The following is a 12607-nucleotide window of genomic DNA, read 5'->3' as shown; positions in this document are numbered from 1 at the left end:
CCTAAACCTAAAACCTGCTGAGCTTTTTATTTTTTTTTTATCAGGGCGAAAAAACAATTGGTAGCAAGCTGAGGCATTCAGAAGTAGAAACCATGCGTGACTTTCGGAACGCACACAAGGTTCTAGGAACTGAATGCTGAAGCCCGGAAGCTTGATCATTAATAAATCCAGCCCTAACTAAAATGATTTGGCAGTCATAGTACTGAGCACTTTTAGTTCCCTTTGATGAATGCCAACCTCTCCTGGACTATTATTGATTTGACACATGTGCTAACCTCTTTTCCTCCTGTGTCAACCAGCCATCAAGAGTTGTTATTATTAAAATTGTGTTGCTTAAAAAGAACCTTCATAAATGTTTATAGAAAATAAAAGGGAATACAGCAATATGACAAAACTATCAGACAAAGAGGGATGACAGACAAAGGGGGGATGCAGTCAGATTTAAAAGTAAACTATTTAAACAGTTATGTATCATATGATCCACCTCCTACTCACTAATTGGTTACTGACTGGTAGCAGGTAAGAGAGAGCTGCAAAGGAGGATGTCGTGTTCTGGCTTTTACAGTATATTAGACATCCATTTACTTAGCCTTTGAAGATTACATTTTTGCCTATATTGAAAACTTTTTTATTATGCACAGCCTATTTACTCCGCTTTATATATACATTGATCTATTTAAAAAAACTAAGTTGAAGTATTATACAAAAAATATCAATATCAGTTTTTTTTTTTACTACTGGTTTAATTTAAATTAATTTAATAAGTTGTGTAACTGTGCTTAAACAAATATATTATCACCCTAATTGCACTGCAAATAATCAATAATTTAGGACAACACTACACTATGAACCTTCAATACAAACTTATCACAATAAAAAATGTGCAGATGTGCAGTCCTGATCAGAAAATTCCAATTAATTCCCACATATAGGCAAATCATTTACTTGATTTGCCAACAGTTTCTCAATAGTTTGCTCATGGTTCATTTCATATGCAAATAGAAATTGTAAATGTCCTAAATAGCCACAGAACAAATGTCAGTTTTATAAAATATTATACATGAATTGACTTAATTTTTTTTACACATTTCACATTTCAAATTAGCTACACTGCTCCATCAGATAGATAAAGTGCAACTACCAAATTAGCTACACTGCTCCATCAGATAGATAAAGTGCAACTACCAAATGGGAATAGTTGCACCCCCCACAAAAACAATCAAACAGTTTACATTAACCTATACATTAACTTTTTTGACTAATACAGTTCGCTAACAAGATGTGGACATACAGGTGGCTAAACAACTTCACATTCATGTGTGTTTGTGTGGTAGTAACTTAGATTGTAAGTACCACTTGACAGGGGTAGTGTTTATCTGACAAAACCAAGCATCTCCCCCTTGCTTAAAAATAACAATCCATCCACATGTGATACCTTGGATGAAAAGGCTGCATCTCATTCATTAAATCACATAAATAGCAACCAACAGCAGTTAAGTGTATAGCAATGTACAATCACATTTATCTAATACAAATATTTACAAAGAATTGTAGCCCAGATCACTTGACCTAACCCCTGTTATGCCCTACACTTGATACCACTACCACCAGCCCCCCCCCAAAGGACCCCCTCCTGCTGCAACACTAGGCTAATACCTTCCCGATACACCGCTATGCCCTTGTTCTGAGGAGAGTGAGCAGGAGCTGTTCAAAGTAAAGAGAACATGCACTTCACTTCCTTCCTCTTTTAACCCCTCGGTCTACACCCCATCCTCATAGCAAACCCAGAACTACAACAACCATAATCTCTGACACCCACTTCTGGTTCCCGCCTTCCCAGCCCTGTTATGGCCCTGTAATTCCCAGTTCCTGATTCACTCCCCACAGGTATTCTGGATTAGTGAGTGACAGAAATAATGAAAAATTTGCGTAAAGCAATGTAGAATATTTATATTCTACATTGTAATGAAGGATTTGAATAATAATTAGCAAGCAATTTTTAACATGAGTGAACAAAAAAAAAGTAATCATAGCAAAATTTAGGGAAAACAAATTGTCATTTGCACAGGACAAAACTGAGAAACAGATTTCAGTCACTCAAAGACAGCAGAAAGGCATGTTTATTTATATATTTTATATCTGTCTCATTTTATCTTTTGCCCAGTATAAAACATGCTATCTCATCGAAGCAAACCCTGGTGAGTTATGACTTGTCACTGTTTTTGCTACTCTGCAGTATTTCCAGAGAGAGGTTGGGAAGTCGAATGCAGGGCAGTGACATCCGTAAAGGAATTTGTCCATTCAGTAGGTGGTCTGAGCTGTGAGATGCACTTCACTGTTAGGTCATGTGAAGTGACTGCATAGTGCAATTCCGCAGAAAAGACCTTGAAAAATACTGTGCTGTATATGAAATGGCGAACAATTGTTTTACTGCTTCAGCTCCACTCAAGAGTTTTTAAATGGACACATTTTCTGAACTTGAGCGCTTGCAAAAAAATACAAAGGAACTAATATGTTACATTTCAAAAATGCAATGGTTGAATTGTACATTACAATGATTCTCCTGCTGCTTGCTGGCTTCCAGCTGCAAAACCTTTGTTAATCTATTTATCCTGTTTTTCTTCTATTTTTATTAAGTCCTTTCCTCCAGCAGCCTCTCTCTGGTGTTTTAGATCCATTCTGTTCTCAGTTTTATTCCATGGTTATTTTTTGTATCATGGTTATTTATTTCTGAACATGGAAATAAACAGGGTTGCAGAGCTAGAAACACTGGTTTAAAATGTAGTGGACTCTCACCACTATAATTGCAAAATAGATTTTATTTACTATTTATTTAACCAATAAAATCTTTCACATTTTCACATAGTGCTGTATAATTAAATTACACAAAGCAAATAGGTCTCATTTATGCTTTGCCGCGTGCAAAGTGCAATTTTGGACACAATTGGAGGAATGTAATAAAAGTTGCAAAGAGTAAACCAATTTGCACAAATAAGAATACAATTTCAGATTTTGCAATGTAATACTCTTCCTTAAACTGTTATTGCATTGCAAATTTTTATTGCGCATTGTCCATTTTTAAGAAGTGCTTGAAGGTGTCGTAATCTTTTGGAGCAAACGTAACAACTTTTTCAGTATGAAGTTTTATTACATTCACTGCGCACTGGCGAAAACCTTCTTCCACTGTCAGAAGTGGTCGCTAAACAGTTTCTGGGTTCGCAAAAACTATAATAAATTTGCGCAAAGGAAAATGTGTTCGTACAGAGGCATAACTTTTCACATTGCGAATGTTTTTTAAGTTACTGACTTTTATTACATTCCCCCACATAAGCCAGTTGTTTTTCCCAGAAATGCTGTGTTGTTCCCCACAATTCTAGTGCAATTGTTGACACAAGCTGGAGTTGCATCCAAAGCAATTGTTTGCATCTCGATGCATTGAATGCAATTGCACTTAAGATTGCCTGTTTCAGAGATATGCCATTTCTGGTGTTCATTGTCAAATTTTGTGTGTTATGCTTCAGCTGCAGGTTTGATGTGCGTATTAATAAAACACACAGTAGGAACACTGGAATCAAGGTAATGGTAGCTCCAGGGTTCCTCTGTGTTAATAGTTGCCTTTATCATTTATCCCGAATGACTAGGTGAGCACAATGGTGCTTATGAGTGAGTTAGGTGTTTATGCACATACCTACTTTAACAAATGGTCACGAAAACGGGACTCTCAACCACACATAACTCTTGGGTTTAGCTATAATGGGTTATACAGTCTCTCAATCACCTTACACACAGGTTAGACTGCCATCAGATACCTCAAAACACACCAACACCCACAAAATGAATTCGCTGCCACCATCTATCATTAACTGGCGATAGAAACCTAATCTGACTATTCCCCTGCCCTCTTTAACAGGTAATAATTCACACTACAGAAATGCATCAAACACTCTCTCCTATGGTAGTTAGTCAGGGTAAGATCCTACTAGTTCAACAAGCACTCCAGAAGCCAATAAACCATAAAGTGACTATTGCATTCAAGGCAGTAGGAAATGTTGCAAAGTGAATTACACAAGGTGTACAGACCTTTAAAATGACCATTGCAGCAAAGTGAACAAAGCATGTAATAAAGTAACTAGTGCTATAAAGTGAACAAGATTTTATAATAAGTATGCCATAGAGTATAAAAAAGTTCATATCACATGGATCTATACTTTTAATCACTCCCAAAAATCTATCTATAAATCTAGATATTATTTTAGACAGCGATCCTCTGACTGATATAATCTGTATGCCAGGGGGGCGCAGCAAATTTTTATGTATTTCAGTAGTGAATATATATATATATATATATATATATATATATATATATATATATATATATATATATATATATATATATATATATAAATAAAAATAGTCTTACCAGATGTTCAACATAAAGCAAGTTTTCCGATATCCATCCATACAAGCGAGCTTCATCCAACAGATTTTTGAACTGCAAGTGAAATTTAGAGGATCAAATGTCAGTTTACAATAGCAAGTGGCATCTGATAATTTGGTCAACAGTACCCATAATCCAGTAAAAACAAAGCCCCACCCTTGTCTGCAGGTTAATAATTATTTCTGAATAATCCCATAATTTTTTATGGAATTGCCCTTATGGTTTCCCGTGTCAGACTGCAGAATTTCATATATTATAGGATATATGCACATTCTTGCAGAGAAGAAAACATACCTACAGTAAGGGGCCGATTCACTAAGGGTCGAACATCGAGGGTTAATTAACCCTCGATATTCGACTAAGAATTAAAATCCTTCGACTTCGAATATCGAAGTCGAAGGATTTAGCGCAGATAGTTCGATCGAATGATTAAATCCTTCGAATCGAACGATTCGAAGGATTTTAATCCAACGATCAAAGGAATATCCTTCGATCAAAAAAAGTTAGCCAAGCCTATGGGGACCTTCCCCATAGGCTTACATTGACTTCGGTAGCTTTTAGATGGCGAACTAGGGGGTCGAAGTTTTTTTTAAAGAGACAGTACTTCGACTATCGAATGGTCAAAAAGTCGAACGATTTTTACTTCGAATCCTTCGATACAAAGTCGTAGTCGAAGGTTGAAGTAGCCCATTCGATGGTCGAAGTAGCCAAAAAAAAACTTCGAAATTCGAAGTTTTTTACCTTCGAATCCTTCACTCGAAGTTAGTGAATCCGCGCCTAAGTGTTTTCAAGGATGTTGAGCTTGGTTTAGTAGTCCAGTAGCCTGAAAACCTGATATCTGTCTCAGGCACCTGCCTACATATCTCAGGCACTGCATGTGTAGAGGCACCATACATGCAATCAACTTCCCTTTGTTTAGTCTCGGTTTATAATCAAGTTAATTCTAGTATCTACCCTTATTTTCCACTGGCCTGTCAGGGGAAACCAGGGCCTATGAAGGTTAAAAGAAACTGCCACAATTATTTCTCCTCTCTACCAGTTTCATTAATTAATGGGATTACCTTGACCCAACTCATAACATGTTCAGGTCAGAAAATAGCAAAATGGAGACTGGGCCTCCAGAACACTCAGGGGCTACTTTAAAACAGTTCATTTCTCCAAATTATATTTATGAGCACATAAACACACATTTTTCATTAGTTACTGTGTAAACATTATAACATTTACGAATAGGTATCAAAAAGCTCTAATATCACTTCCACCTTTAGTAAATAGGCTTCAATGTTTTCAATGTCAAGAGTATAGTAGAGCTAAGTAAACTCCACATTGTACTGGGAGAAGAGGAGCTTACAGCATAATTATCTGCACACTCTGTAACAGACCATCACAGATTAAAAGAAACTGAATATATTATGGACGAATATCCTATTTTGGACTAATATCCCAGGATATATCCCCTCCAATTTCCAATACACAATAGTTTGCCTCCCCTAACCTGTCCCATTACAATGTCCTACCTGCATTGTCAATTCTAAAATGTATTTGTTCTTTCCAATAAAGCTTATATGATTTTATTCGAGTAGGTTAGGGACCAAACTATCCTCTATGAGAAGTTATAAAAACACAGGGGCGTAGAATAGGACAGGACTCTGCCACACCAAAAACTGTTGGTTAAGAAACTCTACAGTACATCTCCTGCATTAGCTATAAGCTTTTCTTTGTATGTAGTATATGTGTGTGTTTTAAAAACAGCTCCCAGTAAATTCTATGCACAGCGTAAAAACTGTTTTCACACCGTTTTTTCATTCTGTGTTAAAACTATGAACTTTTTGGACACGGCATATATAAATCTGCAGACATTTAAAAAAGGCTATTTTAAAATGTATTACACTCTCTAAGATCTAATTTCCTCATTCATTGCTGCTTAGTGAGTCAAGCCAGTATCTTTTTCACAGCAGTATACCCATTTTAGCCATGGGTCTCTCAGCATATTCAGGATATATCTGCTGCTGTGGGGACAATAAAAGTTATTAGAAAGAAACAAAGTGGAATTAGCAAATGATTAAAGTTAATATTGAGTGCGCAGAACAAATCCTACTGTAGCTCACTCAAGATTTATTGAAGCCAAAGGACATTATATATACTGTATGTATATATACTGTGTATGTATATATATATATATATATATATATATATATATATATATATATATATATATATATATATATATATATCTACTACAAGAAGGTCCGCACTCTCAGATCATTTATTGGCACTGCACCCAGGCAAACCCTTGGACTTGTGTGTGTATATATATATATATATATATATATATATATATATATATACAGTATATATATATAAATGTAAGGGCCCGATTCACTAACTTCGAGTGAAGGATTTCGGATTTCGAAATTTTTTTGGGCTACTTCAACCTTCGACTACGACTTCGAATCGAAGGATTCGTAGTAAAAATCGTTCGACTATTTGATCATTCGATAGTCGAAGTACTGTCTCTTTAAAAAAAACTTTGACCCCCTAGTTCGCCATCTAAAAGCTACCGAAGTCAATGTTAGCCTATGTGGAAGGTCCCCATAGACTTGCCTAACTTTTTTTGATTGAAGGATATTCCTTCGATCGTTGGATTAAAATCCTTCGAATCATTCGATTCGAAGGATTTTATCGTTCGATCGAAGGAATTATCCTTCAATCGAACTATCTGCGCTAAATCCTTTCGACTTCCATATTTGAAGTCGAAGGATTTTAATTCCTAGTCAAATATCGAGGGTTAATTCACCCTCGATATTCGACCCTTAGTGAATCGGCCCCTAAGTGTTATTATGTGAATTCTAGGGAGGTGGATTATTGTCACTGCTGTGTAAGGGCTGAAGGCGTTCTTTGATAATAATAAATTCAGCATTGTTCCAAATATGGAAACTTATGACTGGTGCATATTTTAGCACAACATTGGCTGCAGTTTATCTTACCTTGAAACAAAATGCCACAATGTCTGCAGATACATTTACTGGCCTAGAGAAACATTATGCAGATCTGGGGTCGCCTATAATGATATTGTTCAGAATGTACTTTTTTTAAAGGAACTTTATGAAGACATTGAAATCCAATGATCAGTTTTTCTATTTCAATTTTTTCAAGAGTTAACTAACGATGTGTATTCAGTTTTTATTTTGCGATTCAGATGCCAGTTTTCCTATTGGCAAGTTCCCCAATGTAAACGAGATGCAGAAGATAGGGATTACTTTGCTATTTCATACCCCTGACATTTTGCACGTTCATTTACCTTCACATATGAACAAAGCCAAGCTGGCATTATTGCGGGAGGGGCAATCAATTGCACAGTGGGTGAATGTCAACTTAGAGCTTATTCATTTTTGGAGACGTGAGACAAATATCTTAGCAGCTCTGTTGCTTTGGTGCACCTTGCTCAATAAAGGTGTTCGAAATCAGAGCAGATGAGGGAATAAAGGACACGTTAACATTAATAAAACTCCACCTTATAATTCATTATCCAGATAGCTGGAGGTTTATTGAAGGTTTAAGAGCAATGAAATTATTGTTTATTATAAGGGATATTTTATCCTTTTATTTAACTTTAGCAGAAATGACCTTCTTCAGCACGTATGGTGTATATTATTAAATACCACTAGTTCTGATTCTTTTATTGTTTATTAAGCATTTGGCAATCATGGAGTGAAAGGAAATGAAATATGCAAATAATGAGGTTGAGTTTTGCTTTTAAATACTTAATATGAAAGATAAACATAAAATGCAAGGAAGCAAATAAATACTGTAGATTTAATATATTAACTATATTACATTGCCGATCTTTATTTTGTTTGAGAAATAAACAAGAAATCTGGTCCATAATCACCCTAAAAACATTTAAGCACCTAAAAAGTGCTAATATTCTCCCAGTGTTTTGTGAGCAACAATTTTTAACATAGTTTACAAATAGGTTGATGAAAGATTAGTTTATAGTGTAAGCTTTGCATGATATGGTTTAACTATATTCCCTGTATGTCACCAGTTAAGAAACTTTGCACCATTATCTTTAAATAGTACATTTTATCAATGTACATGGACAGCTATAGGAAACATGGTGGTTATAAGATTAGCTCGGGGTGCTGAGTTATATTCCAAACTGGGTGCTATTTGAAAGGAGTTTGTATGTTCCCCCAACGTTCACATGGGTTTTACCTAGGTACTCATTTCCCCACTCCAAAAATGTACTAGGGCAATGCTTTCCAACTTTTGTGTTATCGAGGGACGGAATTTATCTGGCCTACATGGTGGAGGGCCGATAATGGAAGCCAGTGTTCACCACTCCTAGTTTTTAAACCACACCCATTGTAAACCACACCCATGTTACCACAAGACCATGTCCACATTAATGGTGGTAGCACTCCAAAAAAAACAAATGGTTGGTGTTCACTGCAGGGAAACCACTCATATGTGAAAAAGTTAAGTCATATTAAGACATACCATTAAATCCATATGCCTCCTCCTCCCCTGTGGATAACACAGTACCCCCAGCACATGAATTTACATCTTAGGACTACCTAATAATAATTTTAAAATGCTAACTTACCCCCAGAACAAATACCAGATGTATGTTCCACAGGCAGAGCAGGGCTCACACAGGCAGGGTATGGCACACCCATGGAGAATAAGGCAGGCAGAGTACGGCACACACAGGGAGAATAGGTCAGACAGAGTATGGCACACACAGGGAGCATAGGGAAGGCAGAGTATGGCAGACACAGGGAATATAGGTCAGACAGAGTATGGCACACACAGGGAGCATAGGGAAGGCAGAGTATGGCAGACACACATGGAGCATAGGGAAGGCAGAACAGAGCAGGAGACAGGGAAAAGTATCAGGGCCACTTTAAGATGTGCTACATACAGTGGCACAGTGCTGGTACCCCCCAGCTGTTTGTATGAGTATGAACAGGTGATCAATGTGGGCAGTTTCAGCCTGGGTCTCAGATGTGAACAGTACGGGGTTTAAGGGGTGTGAACAATAGAGGTGTTAAAAGTGTGTACAATGCACGGGAGACTAAAGGTGTGAACAATACAGGGGATTACGGTCTGAATTTGAGGTTTAAACAATGAAGAGGCCAGTAAATCTCTGTATTGATACTTTTTAAAATGTATACATGGTAAACAGACACAGAAGGCAGACTTTCATGTGGGGGCCAAACAGGGGGGGGGTCGCAGGCTGCAAGTTGGACAGCCCTGTACTAGGGTAATTTATTGTTACCCAGGGTCCAAATACTAGAGCACTAATGGGTGCAAGAGGGTGCTCCTTGGTGCTCACATACCCAGCACTTGTGCCCTGGGGAATGCTGCATCAAAAATTTGAAGCTCAGAGCAAAAATGAGTGAAAGGGGTCTACTTGCATCCCTCCTCCCATCCCTCTCGAATAAAGTATTGTTTAATGTAGTTAATGTGGTATTCTAAGGGCAAGTCTCTATTCTCTGAAATAGAGCATAGAGACTTGCGGCAAAGCCTGAACACTGCACAAAGTAAAAAAAAGAAAATTGTGAATTTGGGGCAATTTTGTGCACTTTGCACACTGCATTTTTAATGTAAATAACCACAAGTGTTAGTTGATTACCTCCTGATTGACCCAAATGTGAATGTGATATGTACGCTCCACAGAGGGCAGACACATATGAAAATGATAAACAGTAGATGAAAAAGGGAGTGCTGTTAGAAGGAGGAAATGTGGCAAGTATGACAACATTTGCTGTACAAGTGTTTGTATCACGGAAAGCATGGGATCCGTTATCCGGAAACTCATCCAGAAAGCTCTGAATCACAGAAAGGTCGTCTCCCAAAGGAATCATTTTTAAAAATATGGATTATTTGATTATAATGGAGTATTTTTCTCTGTAATAATAAAACAGTACATTGTACTTGATCCAAACTAAGATATAATGAATCAATAATGATCAATAGTGATGGGCGAATTTGTCCCGTTTCGGTTCACCATGGAGAAAAAATGTGCGAAACGTGCATTGTGACAAGAACTGTCGACGGTGTCAAAAAAAAATTTAGGCAAATTCGCAAATTTATTTGCTGGCGGCTAAACGCAGAAATTTGCGCCTGGTGAATAAATGCGCCAATGACTAATTATTATTGGAAGCAAAACCAAGTTTATTGGGTTTATTTAATGTTTACATGATTTTCTGGTAGCCTTAAGGTATAAAGATCCAAAGTACTGAAAGATCCGGAAAACCCCATGTCCCGAGCATTGTGGATAACAGGTCAGATACCTGTAGTACTTGTTTGTGGTTTGGCACAACTCAGAACAAATCAGTAGCGTGGGGCTTTCATTAATTTTTTCAGGATATATGTATGTGTATGTATATAAAAAAAACAGCCCAGAAAAAGCTACTTTCAATGAGCAGTCAGCAAGACAAGCAATGCAATATGTGCTGACATTCTTTTGTTATTTTCATTATACTTATTATTTTTAAGTGAATTTCCCTCAGGCCCTTTTCATTGATAGTGGTTCTAGCAAGTAGGTTACTGAAAGTGTATTTTGAAAAATATGTTATCATCATGACAGCTTTATATGACTTAGAATGTCCTCTTCATCTGGGTAAGGATTTGACAAATGACTAAGTTAAATCAATATAAAAACCAGTTAAGTATGGAATTCAGCTATAAAACAACAAATCAAAAGAGAACATTCATGGGAAATATGAAACAATATTTTTACTGAAGGGTACAGTTTCATAACTGACCAAGTATAGCAGTGTTATAGAAATAAGGTCTGTTATGAAGTGTCAATTACATTTAACCATATCAGGCCTACAAAATATTAGAAAACAGAAACAACAGTTAAAGCATTCATAGAATAGATTTTAAAAAAAAGAACAGGGGCAATAGTTTCTTTATACATCTTAATTTGATTTATTGGTTGGCATAGCTGTCATGCAGTCCTGACGTCTAAAAGCTTAAAGGAGAAGGAAAGTCATCTTGCACTTGGGGGTGCCAAATGTTAGGCACCCCCAAGTGATTGTATTTACTTACCTGAAACTGGGCTGGGTTTATGCCAGTGAGCACCACAACGGGATCCTCTTCCGGCTTCTTCTTTCTTTTCCCGGGGCAGACACATGCGCAGTTGAACAAAAGAGCCAACTTTTAAGTTAAAGTTTGGCTTTTCGTTCTACTGTGCATGTGCAGCAGCGCGAAGAAAGAGGAAGATGGAAGAGGATTGCTCCGTGGTGTTCAATGGAGTAACCCCGGGCCGGTGCAGTTTTCTGCTAATAAGAGCAAGCAAGGGCCCGGGGTTTCAGGTAAGTCAATACAATCACACGGGGGTGCCTATAATTTGGGCATCCCAAGTGCATGAAGACTTTCCTTCTCCTTTAAGGGGCATCTTTTTATATGCCACTGTGTGTTTTATATTATGCCATGCAAATGTTAGATTTGCCACTGTTTCGCATTGCTTCCAGCGGAAGTCATTAAAATTCATGTTGTTTATCACTTGGCGAATCCTGATGATATGTGGTGTATTATGCTGCCGTGTTTTTTACACCACATCATAAATATGCCCCTTTGTGCAGGTCAACTAGCTTCTCATAAAATTGACCCGTGTGTACGAGTGATGGTGCACGGCAGCACAGTGATTTACAGATATACATCAGCCTGTATGTGTGGTATAAATGTGCACTCCACATTTTACCCACCATTACAAAAGTCACCAAAAATGTTGCCTTCCAAGTGTATCTGTTCCTATTTGATATAATGTGAGCAAAATCTTAGCACTGGCCTTGTGCAAGATACATGCACTGAGCTTAATTAGCAATTGATAAAATCTGCAGCATATCACGTTTATACAAAATGTGTTTTTCTTATATGTGGATGATGATGAGTGAAGGGTGGCTGCCTGAAAAGATATAACTGAATATACAGGTACCTTGTTTTTTTTTTTCTTATATGGAGTTGGGACAGGGCTTTCTGTAAAAAGTTAGCAAAAATATTGTTTCTTGATCTGATTGTTTGCTTTGCAAATAAATTTACCTTCCAAAAAAGTTGTTCAAAATGACTTGTGCTAGCAGTTTTTTAAGGGAGATAAATGCCTAAAAAGGATTAATATGAATCAGGCTGCAGCAAAGTTACACCTATCTAGGA

The 12607-nt window shown here is 37.1% G+C and overlaps 1 protein-coding gene and 1 long non-coding RNA gene across 2 annotated transcripts in view; one reads left to right on the top strand and one right to left on the bottom strand.

Moving 5' to 3' along the window:
* LOC108714047 overlaps positions 1 to 12607 on the bottom strand; it is a 172330-nt gene that overhangs the window by 82243 nt on the left and 77480 nt on the right. Inside the window, exon 2 of the long non-coding RNA XR_001935291.2 lies at positions 4421 to 4492. This is a non-coding gene — a long non-coding RNA (uncharacterized LOC108714047). The remainder of the gene's footprint in view (positions 1 to 4420; positions 4493 to 12607) is intronic.
* The window catches only part of cdh8.L (cadherin 8 L homeolog), a 222992-nt gene that overhangs the window by 201474 nt on the left and 8911 nt on the right, over positions 1 to 12607 (top strand). The gene's annotated exons all lie outside the window — the stretch shown is intronic.

Source organism: Xenopus laevis, chromosome 4L (genome assembly GCF_017654675.1).
Source record: "Xenopus laevis strain J_2021 chromosome 4L, Xenopus_laevis_v10.1, whole genome shotgun sequence".
Taxonomy (NCBI): Eukaryota; Metazoa; Chordata; class Amphibia; order Anura; family Pipidae; genus Xenopus; species Xenopus laevis.
Note: the sequence above shows the minus strand (reverse complement) of the source record. Positions and strands in the feature narration are given on the sequence as shown.